Source organism: Diabrotica undecimpunctata, chromosome 1 (assembly GCF_040954645.1).
Source record: "Diabrotica undecimpunctata isolate CICGRU chromosome 1, icDiaUnde3, whole genome shotgun sequence".
NCBI classification, from domain to species: domain Eukaryota; kingdom Metazoa; phylum Arthropoda; class Insecta; order Coleoptera; family Chrysomelidae; genus Diabrotica; species Diabrotica undecimpunctata.
Genome location: NC_092803.1, coordinates 187,548,427 through 187,562,816, shown reverse-complemented (window position 1 = coordinate 187,562,816; position 14,390 = coordinate 187,548,427). Strand labels below are relative to the sequence as shown.

Genomic DNA, 14,390 nt, shown 5'->3' with positions numbered 1-14,390 from the left:
AAAACTGCTCTTTTTCAATTAAACTTGCACATTTTCAAACGTACCCAATTTCTGCTACAAATTATACCTCAAACCGTCTTCTTAAAGGCATTTTATGTAATAATTCTACTTATAAATTTTGTTATTTCAAGTCCGAGGATTCTTAGCGTTCTTTGCTAATTTAACACCAGTGGGACTTGGGGCCGTTTTTTCTTTTCTTGGCATATACAATAAAATACTATTCGCAATTTGAATAATTATTACCAGAGTAAGGATCTAGGTAGTCACCCCTTGCTTTCCCAACTGGTAAACTCTGACACTGGGCAGATAGTGATATTATGAGTCTTTACTGCGTATAAAATCCGTAGCCACTTGATGCCAGACCGAAAATCTTCTACGCCGTCACTGCCGTTCTGGTCTTCACCGGTATCCCTGGCGCCGTGGTCACGCCAGATTAGAATTATCTACGTGGACAAAAGGGAAAGTGACTCTGTGTTCCGTCTTCTTCTTGCAGTACCGTCTCCTATCGGAGGTTGGCTACCATCACAGCAATCTTTACTTTGTTGGTTGCAGCTCTGAACAACTGTATTGAACTGCACCCATACCACCTTAAATTTCGCAACCAGGAAATCCTCCTACGTCCCACATTTCTCTTTCCCGAGATTTTTCCTTGGATTATGAGTCTAAGCAGAGAGTACTTTTCTCCTCTCATTATGTGTCCCAGATATTCCAGTTTTTTCGTTTGTATGGTTTTGGTATGGTATGTGTCCCGTGAGCCAGATTAATAAACATGTGTGATCTTGATCATGAAGTTCAAATATTGCTTGAATCTAAAATGCGTTTTTTTATTCGTGGTGATTTATTCTAATGAATACACCAATATTTTAGGTCGCATAGTGGAGGAAACGGTTAAAGAAAAACGGGGGCCACTTAAAAAAAATCTCCTGTAGGAGACTAGACGTATATATATTTGCCATAAAGCTTTTGTAGTAGAAAGGTTACCTAAAATTGAACAAAATCCTTTAACATATTTTAAGAACCTATCAATTCTTCGTATTCCGTTTCTTTCACATACCATAATTGATTTATCTCTTGGTTTTTGTATACGGATTTATTCGTAGGGTTTTTCAAAGTATTTCTCGCATTATAGAATAGATTTTAAAAAATAAAATGGAGTTTAATGGAGTATATTGGCGTAGAATGAAATATATAATAGAGTCATGAAAATTTTATATAGTGAAATACAATAAAATGCTACAAATTCTTAAATAATAGCCGTCGAGGATTTAAACCACGATTAAAAATTTGTAAAGACACTAACGGTGAAATTCTACATGATAAAAACTCAGTTCTTAACATATGGGCACAACATTTCAGCGAACATCTAAGCATAAACGATATTGAAGGAGCTTACAACATAGAAAATCAAAAAATCTACAACGTCAACTACACAGTGAAGACCCAACAACAGAAGAAGTGTCAAATGCCATCCTAAAACTCAAAGACAATAAAGCCCCAGGAATCGATGAAATCTATTCGGAAATGTAAAAAAAAAGGTGGTGATCAACTTTTTGCAGCAATCCATAAACTAATACTACTTATATGGCAGAATGAATTGGTACCAGAGGAGTGGCTAAAGGGAATAAATGTCCGTTGTATAAAAAGGGTGAACTGGAGTGTAAGAACTATAGAGCCATTACTCTGTTAGCATCTGCGTATAAAATCTTCGGCAATGTATTGTCTGAAAGACTTAAATATTTTACAAAGGATATTGTTGGTCAATATCAATGCCGATTTGCTGCTGGAAAGTCAACTACACATCAAATTCAAGCACATAGGCAGATTTTAGATCAGTCAAGTCACTAGAATATAACATAGATACACACTATCTCTTTGTCGACTTCAAAGCAGCCTATGACAGTGTGAAAATAACTGCATTATATAATGCAATGATAGATTTTGGGATCCCACCTTAGTGGTTTTGATATATGGGGCTGAAACGTGAACCTAATCTCAAAATGATAAAAGACTTCTTGGAATTTTTGAGAGAAAAATTCTTAGGAAGATTTTTGGGGTCGTAAATGAAAATGCGCTATGGCGTCGAAGATACAACTTTAAACTATATCAGTTAATATCAGTTATACACCGATCCAGATATTGTGACATTCGTTAAAGTGCAGATACTTAGATGGGTTGGACACATTGCTAGGATGTCAGATCACGAAACACGAAGAGATTAACATTGTCAAAACCAGAGGGCACAAGAAGCAGATGACGACTATGAATAAGATTGATTGATGAAGATCCACAAAGGGTTGTCAAACTACTTATGATGATGATAATGAATGAAATAAAATAGAATGTAATAATTGATATAAATAAAAAAGCTGTTATATCGTTTAACAAAATACCCAAGTTAAAACTGTCCTACCTTGAACAATATAAAGACAATACAATGTGCACTTATACACAATTTCATTTACTGCCAATTTACCAAATTACCCTAAATGCATTTTCTTTACAAACAGGGACAGTCACCTTTAAAACAATACACAATTATTTAAAAATTTATTGTTTTCGTAATAATCACGTAATTATCATTCCAATGCTTTTACTTGTGTCAATGTCTGCAGTTGCTCCGTGACAATTCAACTGTGATTTAAAATTTGCGAGAGTTTTGCCGAACAAAATGCAGTACGGTGATCTCTGGTCTGGTTAAATGTGATGGACAGGTGGTGAATTTGTTAGTCATGTTGTATTTAACTTTGTTTATTATTTTCGGAGTGCTTGTTTATTTTTGGCCGTTTTATAAAGGATGCATCACTTATTATTGTTCGTAAGTTTCAATTATTTTAACGCATAAAGTGCCATGGTGGATATAACGTTTCCACCATTTTCAAGAGAATATTTTCGGTGGTCGTAGTGGACATGCGTTATGCGCCAGCTTAAAATTTATGTTTAGCTACGGTATTTATACAAAAAAGGTACTATAGCATAATTCACGAATTTGCGACTATATTGGATTAGGGATAAAAGTTTTGACTTAAGGTAATTATTTAGTAAGACGGAACGCCTCAAAAATGCCCAATTTTTTGTGGACTTAGCCTAAAAAGTGAAAAAAACCTCAAATTTTAATGTTTTCTTTGCTGGAAACTAGTAAAAGTGCCCAAATAATAAAAAAAAAATACAGAAAAAATAACAAATATTATGAACCAAAAAAAATTTACATAAAAAGCAAAGAAAAGTATATATACATGTCTTAATAAAAAAAACGTAACTAAAACATATTAAATATCACCGTTTTTTACTGTTAAATTATGAAAAAATGCGTAAAATTGTTTAAAATAATCAAGATTTTTAATATTTTAAAACAATATGGCGGCCATGCGCAAGAAGTTTAATTTTATGTACATTTGACATTGTTGCCAGTTTTAACCTTTAAAAGATCTAAAAATTTGATGAAAATTACTTACCTTAATAAATAGGTGGATGCAATCTTAATAACCAGGTGCAAAACGAGTACCAGCCAACCATCGTATTAGAAAAAATCCCGAACTCGTAATTTACGAATTCTTGCCTAGGTGGTATAAAGTTGCCACAACATAAATATTTTCTCTACCGGCAGTTTACTCGCTTCCAAAAAAGTACCTCTCTTTGCCGATAGAGTAAGTCCACACCTTTTGGTATATTTTTCTGTCTTGGTATAAATTTATTACACTTAAATTACTTTCGGTGTTAATTCGTGACTCGTTCCTTACAATAAATCTTATTATATGTTTGTAAAAATGTTGCAAATCTATAGTACACTTTAATGCAAAATATATCCTTATTTTCATATGAAATTGTCTTTAATCGCCTACACGGCAACGCAGCTGTAAGGAAATTTAAGAAAATAATATATACATAATTCACTATGGGAATCCCACAATATTGATTTACTTATAATTTAATATTTTCCTCAATATTTTACGGCGGGCGAACTTTCGACACCAAATTGTCTTTGTACCTAGGGTAATCGAAGGCTCAAATTTTATTATAGGAAATTTCGACACCGCGGCGTAAAGCAGGTAGGTAGGCAATTAGCGGCGATGGACATTTGCACCCAAGCAGGACAAGCGGGTTTTCCCAATATTTATTGTCACGGCGGGGGGCGTGGCACTTGTGTACTTGTGACTAAATTATTTCAGTTGTAATTTATTTCTTGTTTGACGTTGACTTGTGCACGTATACGGATATTTAAAAAATGAGTTTGATAAAATGTTCCCGTGGTCGAGATTTATTAGTGGTGGAGCATCATTCGTTCTCGAAACAGAAAGTGTTAAAAAGCGGCGAGATATTTTGGCGCTGCATCCAAAGAAACACTAAGTGTTCCTCAAAAGTGTTTACAATAGGCTGTGAGGACCTCAACATCACAAGAAGTGATTTGGTACATAATCATGAAGCCGATCCAAAAAAGCTTGAAGTAAAGATGGTAACCAATGCATGTAAAAGAAAAGCCGAAGAGGACATATCGGAAAAGCCTGCCAAAATTACAAGAACTGCTGTTGCTGAGTGTGATGCCAATTTGCTGACGGTTCCTGACATATCTAGCATAAGAAAGAACATTTACAACTGTCGTCGTAAACTGTTACCAGGTCCGTTACCAAGAAGCATATCAGAAGTCCATAACGCGGTTAGTAATTATTCTCCTAAAACCTGTCGCAATGAAAGTTTTTTGTTTTTAAATCATCCTGAATTAAATGTAATTGTATTTTCATGCGAGACAAATATTCGTTTGTTGTGTAAATTAAAAACTTTGTATATGGATGGTACATTTTCATACAGTACCAAATATTTTCTACAATTATTTACTATACATGGCTTGGAAAATAGACATTATGTTCCTTTAGCATACTGTTTGTTAAAGGACAAATTGTCAATGACATACAAAAATTTATTTTCTTTATTAAGGTCTAAGATTTTTGAAACATTTCAATTATCATTAGAGCCAACTGAAATATTTGTGGACTTTGAAAAAGCAATTCACTGTGCTTTATTGTATATGTGGCCCAATGCAAAAATTAGTGGATGCCGTTTTCACTTACACCAAAACTGGTTTAAAAAAATTCAATCTTTGGGTTTGGTACAAGAATATAAGGATACAAATTCAGAAATTGGAAAATGGTTAAGGCATACGTTTGGTTTAACTTATTTAAATCCAGCAGAAGTTGAAGAATGCTTTCTTTATGATTTAATGTCATATAAACCTATAAACGCAACGCTTGATATATATGCAGATTATTTACTGGAAAATTACATTTTCGATAGCGCTCTATTTCCACCACACATATGGTCTAATCAGAATCCGTCTATTGCGAGGGCCACAAATGCCTGTGAATCCTTTCATTCGAGATTTAATTCTTCTTTTTATTCAACACATCCTTCTATTTTTATTTTTATTGAAAAGTTAAAAGAATTTCAAGTAGACACTTATGTCAAAATAAATAGTTTACATATACCAGCAAAAATCAAAGATACTACTGTTAAGGCTAAATTGGCATTTTTGGAGAAAATGATGGAAAAACTACGATCCCAACAAATACGTAGGTTAGATTTTATAAAAGCTATATCTTATCATTCCTATAATAGCAAATAAATCATTGTATACAAGTATATTAACGGTAAAATGTACAAAAATTAGGTACTAGTTGTATTATATTTAGATATTATTACAGTTATAAAGAAATAAAATGCACATTACTTTTATTAAAATAAATAAATTAATTAATTATGGAATTTTATTTATGTCGCAGCTATATTTATTTGGTGTCGAATATACCTGTAAGATAAAAACGGAAATTGGGGCTGGTGTCGAAAATTGCCATATTGCCGATATTTTACAATCAAAAAATGTAAAATAACCCAACATAACTTAAAATCAGACTGGGACGCTCACAATTTTTATTTGAAAAGATTCATATTTTTCTTTACATTTTATTATTAAAAATGTAAACCAATGATACTAAACCTAACTTAACGTAACCAAACCTAACCAAATCTAATCTAAACCTGGTAAAAAAAAACAGTAATTTTCTGTTAAAAGTAGGTAAGAATGTAAGAATAAAATGTTATATAATTAAAAATCAAAATTTTTCTTTTTCATAAGAAAACATATTTTGTATAACTATGGCAACACTGGTTAGAATTACCCTTTTGACCATAAGAAGCAGTTATCATTCCTGTCATTTCTTGTTGTTTAATGGTAAATAATGGCGGATAATGGCGGTGGCTTTTAAAAATAAGACATAATATTTTAAAGGAAAATTACATAAAAAATAACGTTTTCCAGAGAATAAAAATCATTGTACAATCAGTAAGTGAAGCAGTGAAGCAGAACTCATCGATATAAATTTCATCTTCGCAGACATCGTGCCGTCTTACTACACTAGTACCATGGTGGTAAACAGATAATAATGTATTTTATATTTATTTATAGAAATAAGTATAAAATTATTAGTGATTTTGCATGCAATATAGTATAGTGCAATATGTAGATAGCAATTGAATGGATCCCATACGACGGGGGATCCATTCAATTGCTATCTACAGTCACTTCACTCAATTTTTTGTGGCTTCCTCCTATTTAAGGCTAGGATAACAACAAAATGATACCACGAAGTCAATCAAATGAAGTCACTTTTGGAGAATCGCTGAACTTTTGCGTAAAGCCGTCTTATGAAATTCAAAAGAATTAACAATTAAATTTTTCAAAAATAAACTTGTTTCATGAAAGGGCCGATCTTTTCACCTCCAGGTAAATATTGTCCTATCTGACAGATAGCTATCCGGAGGATAGACATTCATAGAACAAAATGTACCTACCCGTCTTTTCACGTCAAATTATGGTTCGGTTACTTATCTGTAAGATAAACGTATTTCAGAACACACCAATATTTAAGTAATTGTCAAAGAAATCACACTAATGTTTAATATCTCTTTTGATTATACAATTTGTGGTGGCAGGAATAAATTAATTTATGTAAGAAAAATTTACTAACAAATGAAAAAATAATACATGTATATAAATGATTCTTTTGAGGGTTCTCCATAACACTGAAATATTATATAAGCTTAACTCAAACATCTTCAACTTCAGAAAGTTCAATAATGTCTTTATTTAGCGATTCATCTTCAAAATTGTCTTCATTTTGATCTCTCGCCAGGTTATAGAATGTTGATGTAGACTAAAACGGTTGAATCTTTTCAATTTAACAGCCCATTCCATTGGATAAAATAGTAGCTAAACCTGATCTTCCATACACAAAAAGTTCTGATACATATCTGGTTTTAATATGAAATTAATTATAGAAATTTTCTTCATGGATTGTTTAGTGTATTCCGTAAAAATGACTTCACTGTATAATCAGAATCTCCAAGTAACAACCCATTTCTATTATCTCATTTTAAACTTCTTATCAAGAATACAGAATTATATATACCTGTATATTTTTCATTTTGGAATCCTATACTGCTAGCTACTGTTATTATTTAATCAATAGTACCAATCTATCAATATCTTTTGGAAAACGTTAATTAATGTTTAATGTTTATTTATTAATGTTTAATCAATAAATTAAACATATTTTTAGCGAAAATATTTCTTTGAAAAACCTAATTGATCTAATGTCATTTTATTGTAAAATAATCAAAAAAAAGTTAGAAGGCCCAACAGAAAATTTGTTCAAAAGTTTTTAATTATTTTTGTTTGTAACTTATGTTTTGATATATAACTTTTTTATTTTCTATGTTACGATTAAAAGTAATTGAAAGAAAGTTGTAGAAAATTTAATTTGCTACAAATAATGTTTTATAAAATTTTCTGTAGGGTTGCTAATTTACGGGATAAAGCGCGAAAACCCTTTGCCCCCCTTTTTTCATCATGGTGACCGGAGAACAAGGATAACAACTCCACAAACTTGAACTTAAGCTGATACTAACCACTCCCACACACCAAAAAAGTAATCTCAATGTAACTTTTCAATGGACTATTTTCAAAATACATAATATCCACTTCACAACAACTGAGAGTTAACTGGAAACAAAAGAAAAAGAAATACATCCGTAAGGCCAAGTAGGTCTTCTGCACGTTATTGAAAAATTTCCATACACTCGAAAATTCTGAAATTGTTGGTGAATACCGCTTGTCAACCAAGCCCGTAGAAAAGATTTATCAGTTCTTGCTATGGAAGATAGCCGTTATCTATCGACAAATTTTTTTCCAACAACGGTTTTCTAAACGTCTTCAAAGATGCTGTAAAATACAAAATAACGTTATCACTGGCTCGACAACCCTTCTTGGACCTTGGCCTGTTGATTCTTCTTTATTCTAACCTGTTTCGTGTTTTATTTCTTCAATTCTTTATTTTTAAGGTTGTTATATAATTTTCTATTTGTTTTATGTATCTTAGCTGCGGTCTTCTTGTTCTTTTTGTACTGGTACTTATTTGCTTATTTTGTTTCGTATTTCGCCTTCTTACATTCTTTCCACATGTCCCATCCAACCCAGCCGTTCTATTTTAATGAATGTTAAGATATCCGGAACCTGGATTATTTTGTATATTTAAACTTATCTTTTTCGTCAAAAACAAAATTTTTTTAGAAAAATGAAAAAAATTCTGAGTTTAGAAAAAAACAAAAGAACTCCAGCAAAAATCTTGCACTATATGTTATCAAACTTTATGGTGTTTCCTTCGTTTAACTAGACTTATAAAGATCGTAAAATCTGTACATTCTGTCCAGGCCAGTAAACAACTCATTAACTTTATAGGCAACATACTAAATTGACCGAATGTTCGTTAAAGAAACAAGTTTTATAGAACCAACGAAATCAACATAAAAACGAAAATAGAAGTCAACTAAGCAATTATATTCAAATATAATTGTTAATTATAAGATTGTAATACAATAGGGTTGGTGTAATAAACTATATGGCTTTCATAACAAACTACGTCAGAACATTGAAACATCACTCTATACTTGTTTCATTTGTTTTTAATCTTCATTACGTTATAATATAATGTAATATATTGTCTACTGTATTAAATGGGAATAAATCACAGTTTTAATTGAAATTACTTTATATTTGACGTTTCTATCTTCATTTAACCCATTGGCGCCTAAATTATTTTTTTTCAACTTTCAAAATTTTACTTATACATAATTGAGGGGCTGAGAGAAAAAGTAGTACAAGTGACATTTAGAAAGTATTGCGAACATTAGAGTTAAAGTGTAAGTCTAATCTAATTATATTAATCAAAATCAAAAATATCAAAATTTTTTCAACGTTCTCACTAGTTAGCCTAGATCTGTACTTGTTTTTTTATGAACTTCAGCTTACTGAATGTAGATACACATACCTATGTAGATCCAAAAATACACAAAATTTTCTGAGCACAGTCAATTAAGTTAGCAAATTTGTCACTTTCAACTGCTTCCCAAAACTTATAGTGAGCTTTTTCCTTCTTTTTTTCTTCAAAAATACTTTCGAGCTCTGTATTATTCTGAAGATCAATTAACTTATTTTTCAAATCTCTTGCTTCGTATCCAAAAATAGAAAGATGAGCTACATTTGCTGTTGTTATTGCCCATGGATTTTCCACCAAGCGAAACGGTTCTTGGAACTTCCTGAAGTCACTAAACCTCACAGACACAGCTTCGGTAGGTCAGAAATCTCTTAATCTTCATCTGGATTTTCATCAAACAGTGCTTTAACGGAAGGAAAGCTGGAATAATCTTCATTTGACAATTCTGCAATATACATATTCAGCTTCTGCTCCACTGAAAACACAATACTCAATACAATACATCATTTTCGTTACAATGTTATTGTAGTCTCCTTGCAATTTGGTCAATGTTTCATTCATAATGCTCATTGTATCAGTGAGAAAAGCTACTTTAAGCCACCAACTAAAATTATGAATATCAGGAAACTCTTTATTCTTTGTAGCCAAAAACAGAGTAATCTCAAACAGATTAGAGAAACATAATATTATGTCATATTTATTGGAAATACTCTACATCATTAGCACTTGCAAAATCCTACCCTGTCGCTTAATTTCCTATGAAATTAAAATGGTAAATGTTTTTAGGGTCCATTTATTTTTTTGGGCATGCGTATTTACGATGTCCTTAAGGTTTTGAAATATCTTTACTGGCCGGTCAGTGCCACTGTGGTGGGGGTAAAGATGACTAGTGCGAAATGCGGTACAATGCATGGCACCGCTCTAAACTACTGTAATCTGATTAAATACATAAATAGAAATATAATTCGGCCGCGAAAACTCGCTCCGAGCTCACTCACTTTTTATATGATTAGTTGACTTTTTCGACAGAATGTGCTAACAATCGGCATATCTAATGCTGTTGCTAATTCCAACGTATCATCTCCACATTCTATAATTTGGTTATCTATTAACCTATGTACGTCAAAGAAATCATAATGAAATTTCTAATTTGGAAACTAAAAACCTTCAAATAATTTACATCCATATCAAAAATCGTATTCTACATAATGGTATCGCCATGTCAATATCGCTCATTATTGAAATAGACTTGTATGAATGAATAATACGACCTACTTTCCACCGGTGCGAGCCATTTTGCACAAAACTCGATTTTTGCATGTCGAAGGTATGAAACAAAATAGACAACGAATTGAAAAGACTCTTTATTAACTAGAATTCAATTGTTTTTATTGATCTAGTTTCCACTACAGATCCAAATGCAAGGTTTTGAGAAACTTAAAAACCTCTGCGTGATTGAAGAAAATGTAGTCGCCTAGGGAAATTCACTTTTTAAAACACTTATTTCGCATGCACTTGATTAGTCTATATCGTGTTCTACATCTGTATTGTGGATAAGAAGTAAATTTCGTTTTTATTTGCAAATATGTGTAAAACATAAATTAGTTTCTTTATTAGTTTATATTGCATTAAAATTGTAATGTAAATTAAAGTTAATTATATATAAGTAGGTGTGTAGTGTTAGTATGAGTACTGGCATAGGGACAATCAATGGGACACGTATGCAATAGTGTAATGTGACATTAGGCTAAATTCTTCTGCTTTTTCATCTGTCAACTGTCAACGTCAATTCTTCTTTTTGTCTGTCATCGGTCAACTCTTCTTTTTCGTCTGTCATCTGTCATCGTCAAGTCTTCTCTTTTTCGTCAGTTTTTTTCGTTTATTTGTATTAGTTGCCTTTCCTAGTTCTTTGTAGCAATTTTAAGGGTAGATTATAAGTCATATATTGACATTGTAAGAAGATCGTTGAACTTGTACTGCGATCATTTGTTGTTAATCTAATTTTTTTGTCATTACCTGAATGAATCTGCTCTTACTTCTATTGTATTACTCGGTTCATCACTGCATTATTGAGACCATTTTTAAATAGGTAATATTTTTTTAAAAATTGAGTGATATTATAAAGTAAGAAAATCGTAAATCCTAACAGCTATCTTACGATCATGTTATCTTCATACGTAAACATTGACGTAGATAACTTATATACATTTTGATAATCTTAAATCTTTAAATTTTACTGCATATTTCGCATGTTTGAATATGCAATTGATGAATGAACATATCGTCTAAAATAACTAGAAGTAAATTTTATCAGGTGTGCATAATTATGTAATATTTGACACGAGGTTATTCGTCATGCTTTTATTCTAATCCAAACTAAGCTTTTTGTTTACTTGGAGACGTTCCTTAGATTAAAAAAAAAAGAAAATTAAACCTCTGTTTTTATAACATTACAAGTATTTTTTTATTGTTTTTTAGTTCCCTTACTGTATCTTCTTCTTTGTTTGTTATGCTCATTGGCTATTACCATGTTAGCAAGCTGCTGGAACGCTTCTGTATTGTCGGACAACTGCCATGTTCACTTTTCCTAAAAGAAAGACGAATTTTACTTTTTAATTTATTATGTAACTTAATACACATACAGTTGACCCAGGTCGTGTCACTACTACATTATAACTGTGTCACTGAGGCCAACTAATTAAACTCGGTCCATCTACCTCTTTCGCTTTAAATATGCGACTTGCGTTGTTTAGACAAGGTCTAGTAATAGTAAATATCTACTGTATTGTGATTATAACTACATTCCCGTGTTAACCAATTACTTTCCTAATATCACGTTTTGGCATTGAACTAAATTCAAATCAAACGCATGTAAAACGAATTTAATTTCTAAAATATGTTTAAGATTCTTCACTTTCATGGTCACAGTTTCACACACATAAACCAAACTCGAACCAGACGTAGCACTTTAATACTCTTAGATGCGTGTTCAGCGGGAGACTGTTAAGTCACTAGCGGAACAACTCCCTTTCAACTTAAAAGATAATCCAGCTGTATAGAAATCTAAAATGTTTTGTCGTCTAATTTTAGTACTAATTGTGCAATATTAATTGTTCCGACGACCATCCGTTTTGTTTTATTTGTACTGGTAATTAAGCTATTGATATTGTTTACTGCATTCAACAGAGCCTTAAGATCTTCTAGACTCTACCGATATGGCGCTATCATCAGCGTATTTAAAGTTATTATTGATTTTGTCACCGATTTTATCCCCTTTGCTACGATTATTATTCAACGCTACTATGTGTGGATTTTTGTACGAGTATGCGCACATGATGATGGTCTAATAAGACCGAACACGTTTTGATGTTAACCAATTCTTTTGGATGATTATATTAAAAATATTAAATATACCAATTACAAAACAAAAAGAATTGTTTGCTGATGGGCTTGTGGCTCTCCTTGTAGAAGCAGAAAGTAAACTACGTTGGTAAACGGTGTGGCTTCTTTGGGTAATATTCTTACCTGGATATATTTATAATTAACTATGTAGCTACCTTTCTGTAGAGCCTCTGTGGGTGTAGAATTCACCGAGATAGTTTCTTTTTCTTATGGTGCCTATCCTTTATGGATTTTGAACATGTGTCTCTCTTAATCCCTTTTATGGTTTATTGTTTGTAGTGTTCCTCTAAAAGAAAAATCTCTAAATAATTTTGGGGACATGCCCTTGTCGATATTACCCAACTGTCGGTTGCAAAATGTAGATTTTATCTTTACCTTTGGATCCAGTATTCCTTTTTCCAGTATCTCTTTTATGGTTCTTAGTTTGTCGTGTTCCTTTAAAAGAAAAATCTCTGGATCATTTTGGGGAAATACCCTTATCAATATTATCCAACGTTCGGTTACCAAATTTAGGTTTTTCTTAACCTTTGGATACGGTACTCCTTTGTTTTATGGTTCTTAGTTTTTCATCTTTCTCTAAAAGAAAAATCTCTGGATAATTTTGGGGAAATACCCTTATCGATATCGGTACTCCTAAGCCCAGAATCTCTTTTATGGTTCTTAGTTTGTAGTGTTCCTCTAAAAGAAAAATCTCTGGATAATTTTGGGAGAATCTTTGTTTCTAAGCTCCATTTTTAATACTCGGACCTTGCCATCTTAAACCTTTGTCTTTGGGTTTTTCCCCAAACTATCCATTCCAAACCAGTTTAACCCCTTCCATTTTTTGTGGTTTAAGTCGTTGAGCTTCATCCCTGTTTTCTGAGTACTTTTCAGTAATTTCTTATCAACTTCAGAATTACGAGTATGACCTGTAATAGAATTCAGTTCTATTGTCTTTGGATGATTGAGGCTGCATTTTTTCTTTTTTTTTTGTCTGTCATTTTACTTGTTCTTGGTTCATCCTTTTCACATGAACCTATGGAATCTTTGGTCACTGCAGGCACTGCCTCACATGACGAGAGAAATCTAATGAAAATATGGGTGGTACCTGATACTAAAATCCAAGTGCATTGTGCAACGGGGCATAAATTTTCGTTTGATGACTTTCTTACCAGCCATTTGCTGCTTGCCAAACTTTTCGAACCGCCTTGATTTGTTTTGGAAAAAATGCTGTTGTATTCAATTCGGAGCGTAAATTCTTCCGTAATATCAAATTCCTTCTCTCTCCAAGCAAGTTCAAATAAACAAAGGTGAACAATTTTTTTTAATAGTTCTTTGTTGAATAATGCTTTTGAACTGAGTTTTCTTTTTTCTTGAACACTTGGTATCTCTGGCCAATCTTGCACATTTAAAAGATTTATTTTACTCCATAAAATATTTTTCTTGTGCCATTTTTGCTGTAGTATTCCACATTTCACAGACGACTCTTTATAATCTTTGCCATTGCCTTTTTTCATGTTAAAGGCATAATCCTCGAGAATTCTTGCTAGTTTCGTTATGGTAGTACATCTTTCACCCGTAGGAACTCCGAAAATTGAGTCCAAATAGGGCTCGTGCACCTCTGCGTGTTCAATGGAACATTTTTCGAAACCAATTTTTTTATTTCTTTACCTGACTGACATCCAAATC

The 14,390-nt window shown here is 32.3% G+C and overlaps 1 protein-coding gene across 2 annotated transcripts in view; it reads left to right on the top strand.

The window, feature by feature from the left end:
* Nucleotides 1–14,390, top strand: part of bdg (sodium-dependent transporter bedraggled) — a 270,270-nt gene that overhangs the window by 182,615 nt on the left and 73,265 nt on the right. The window lies entirely within an intron of this gene.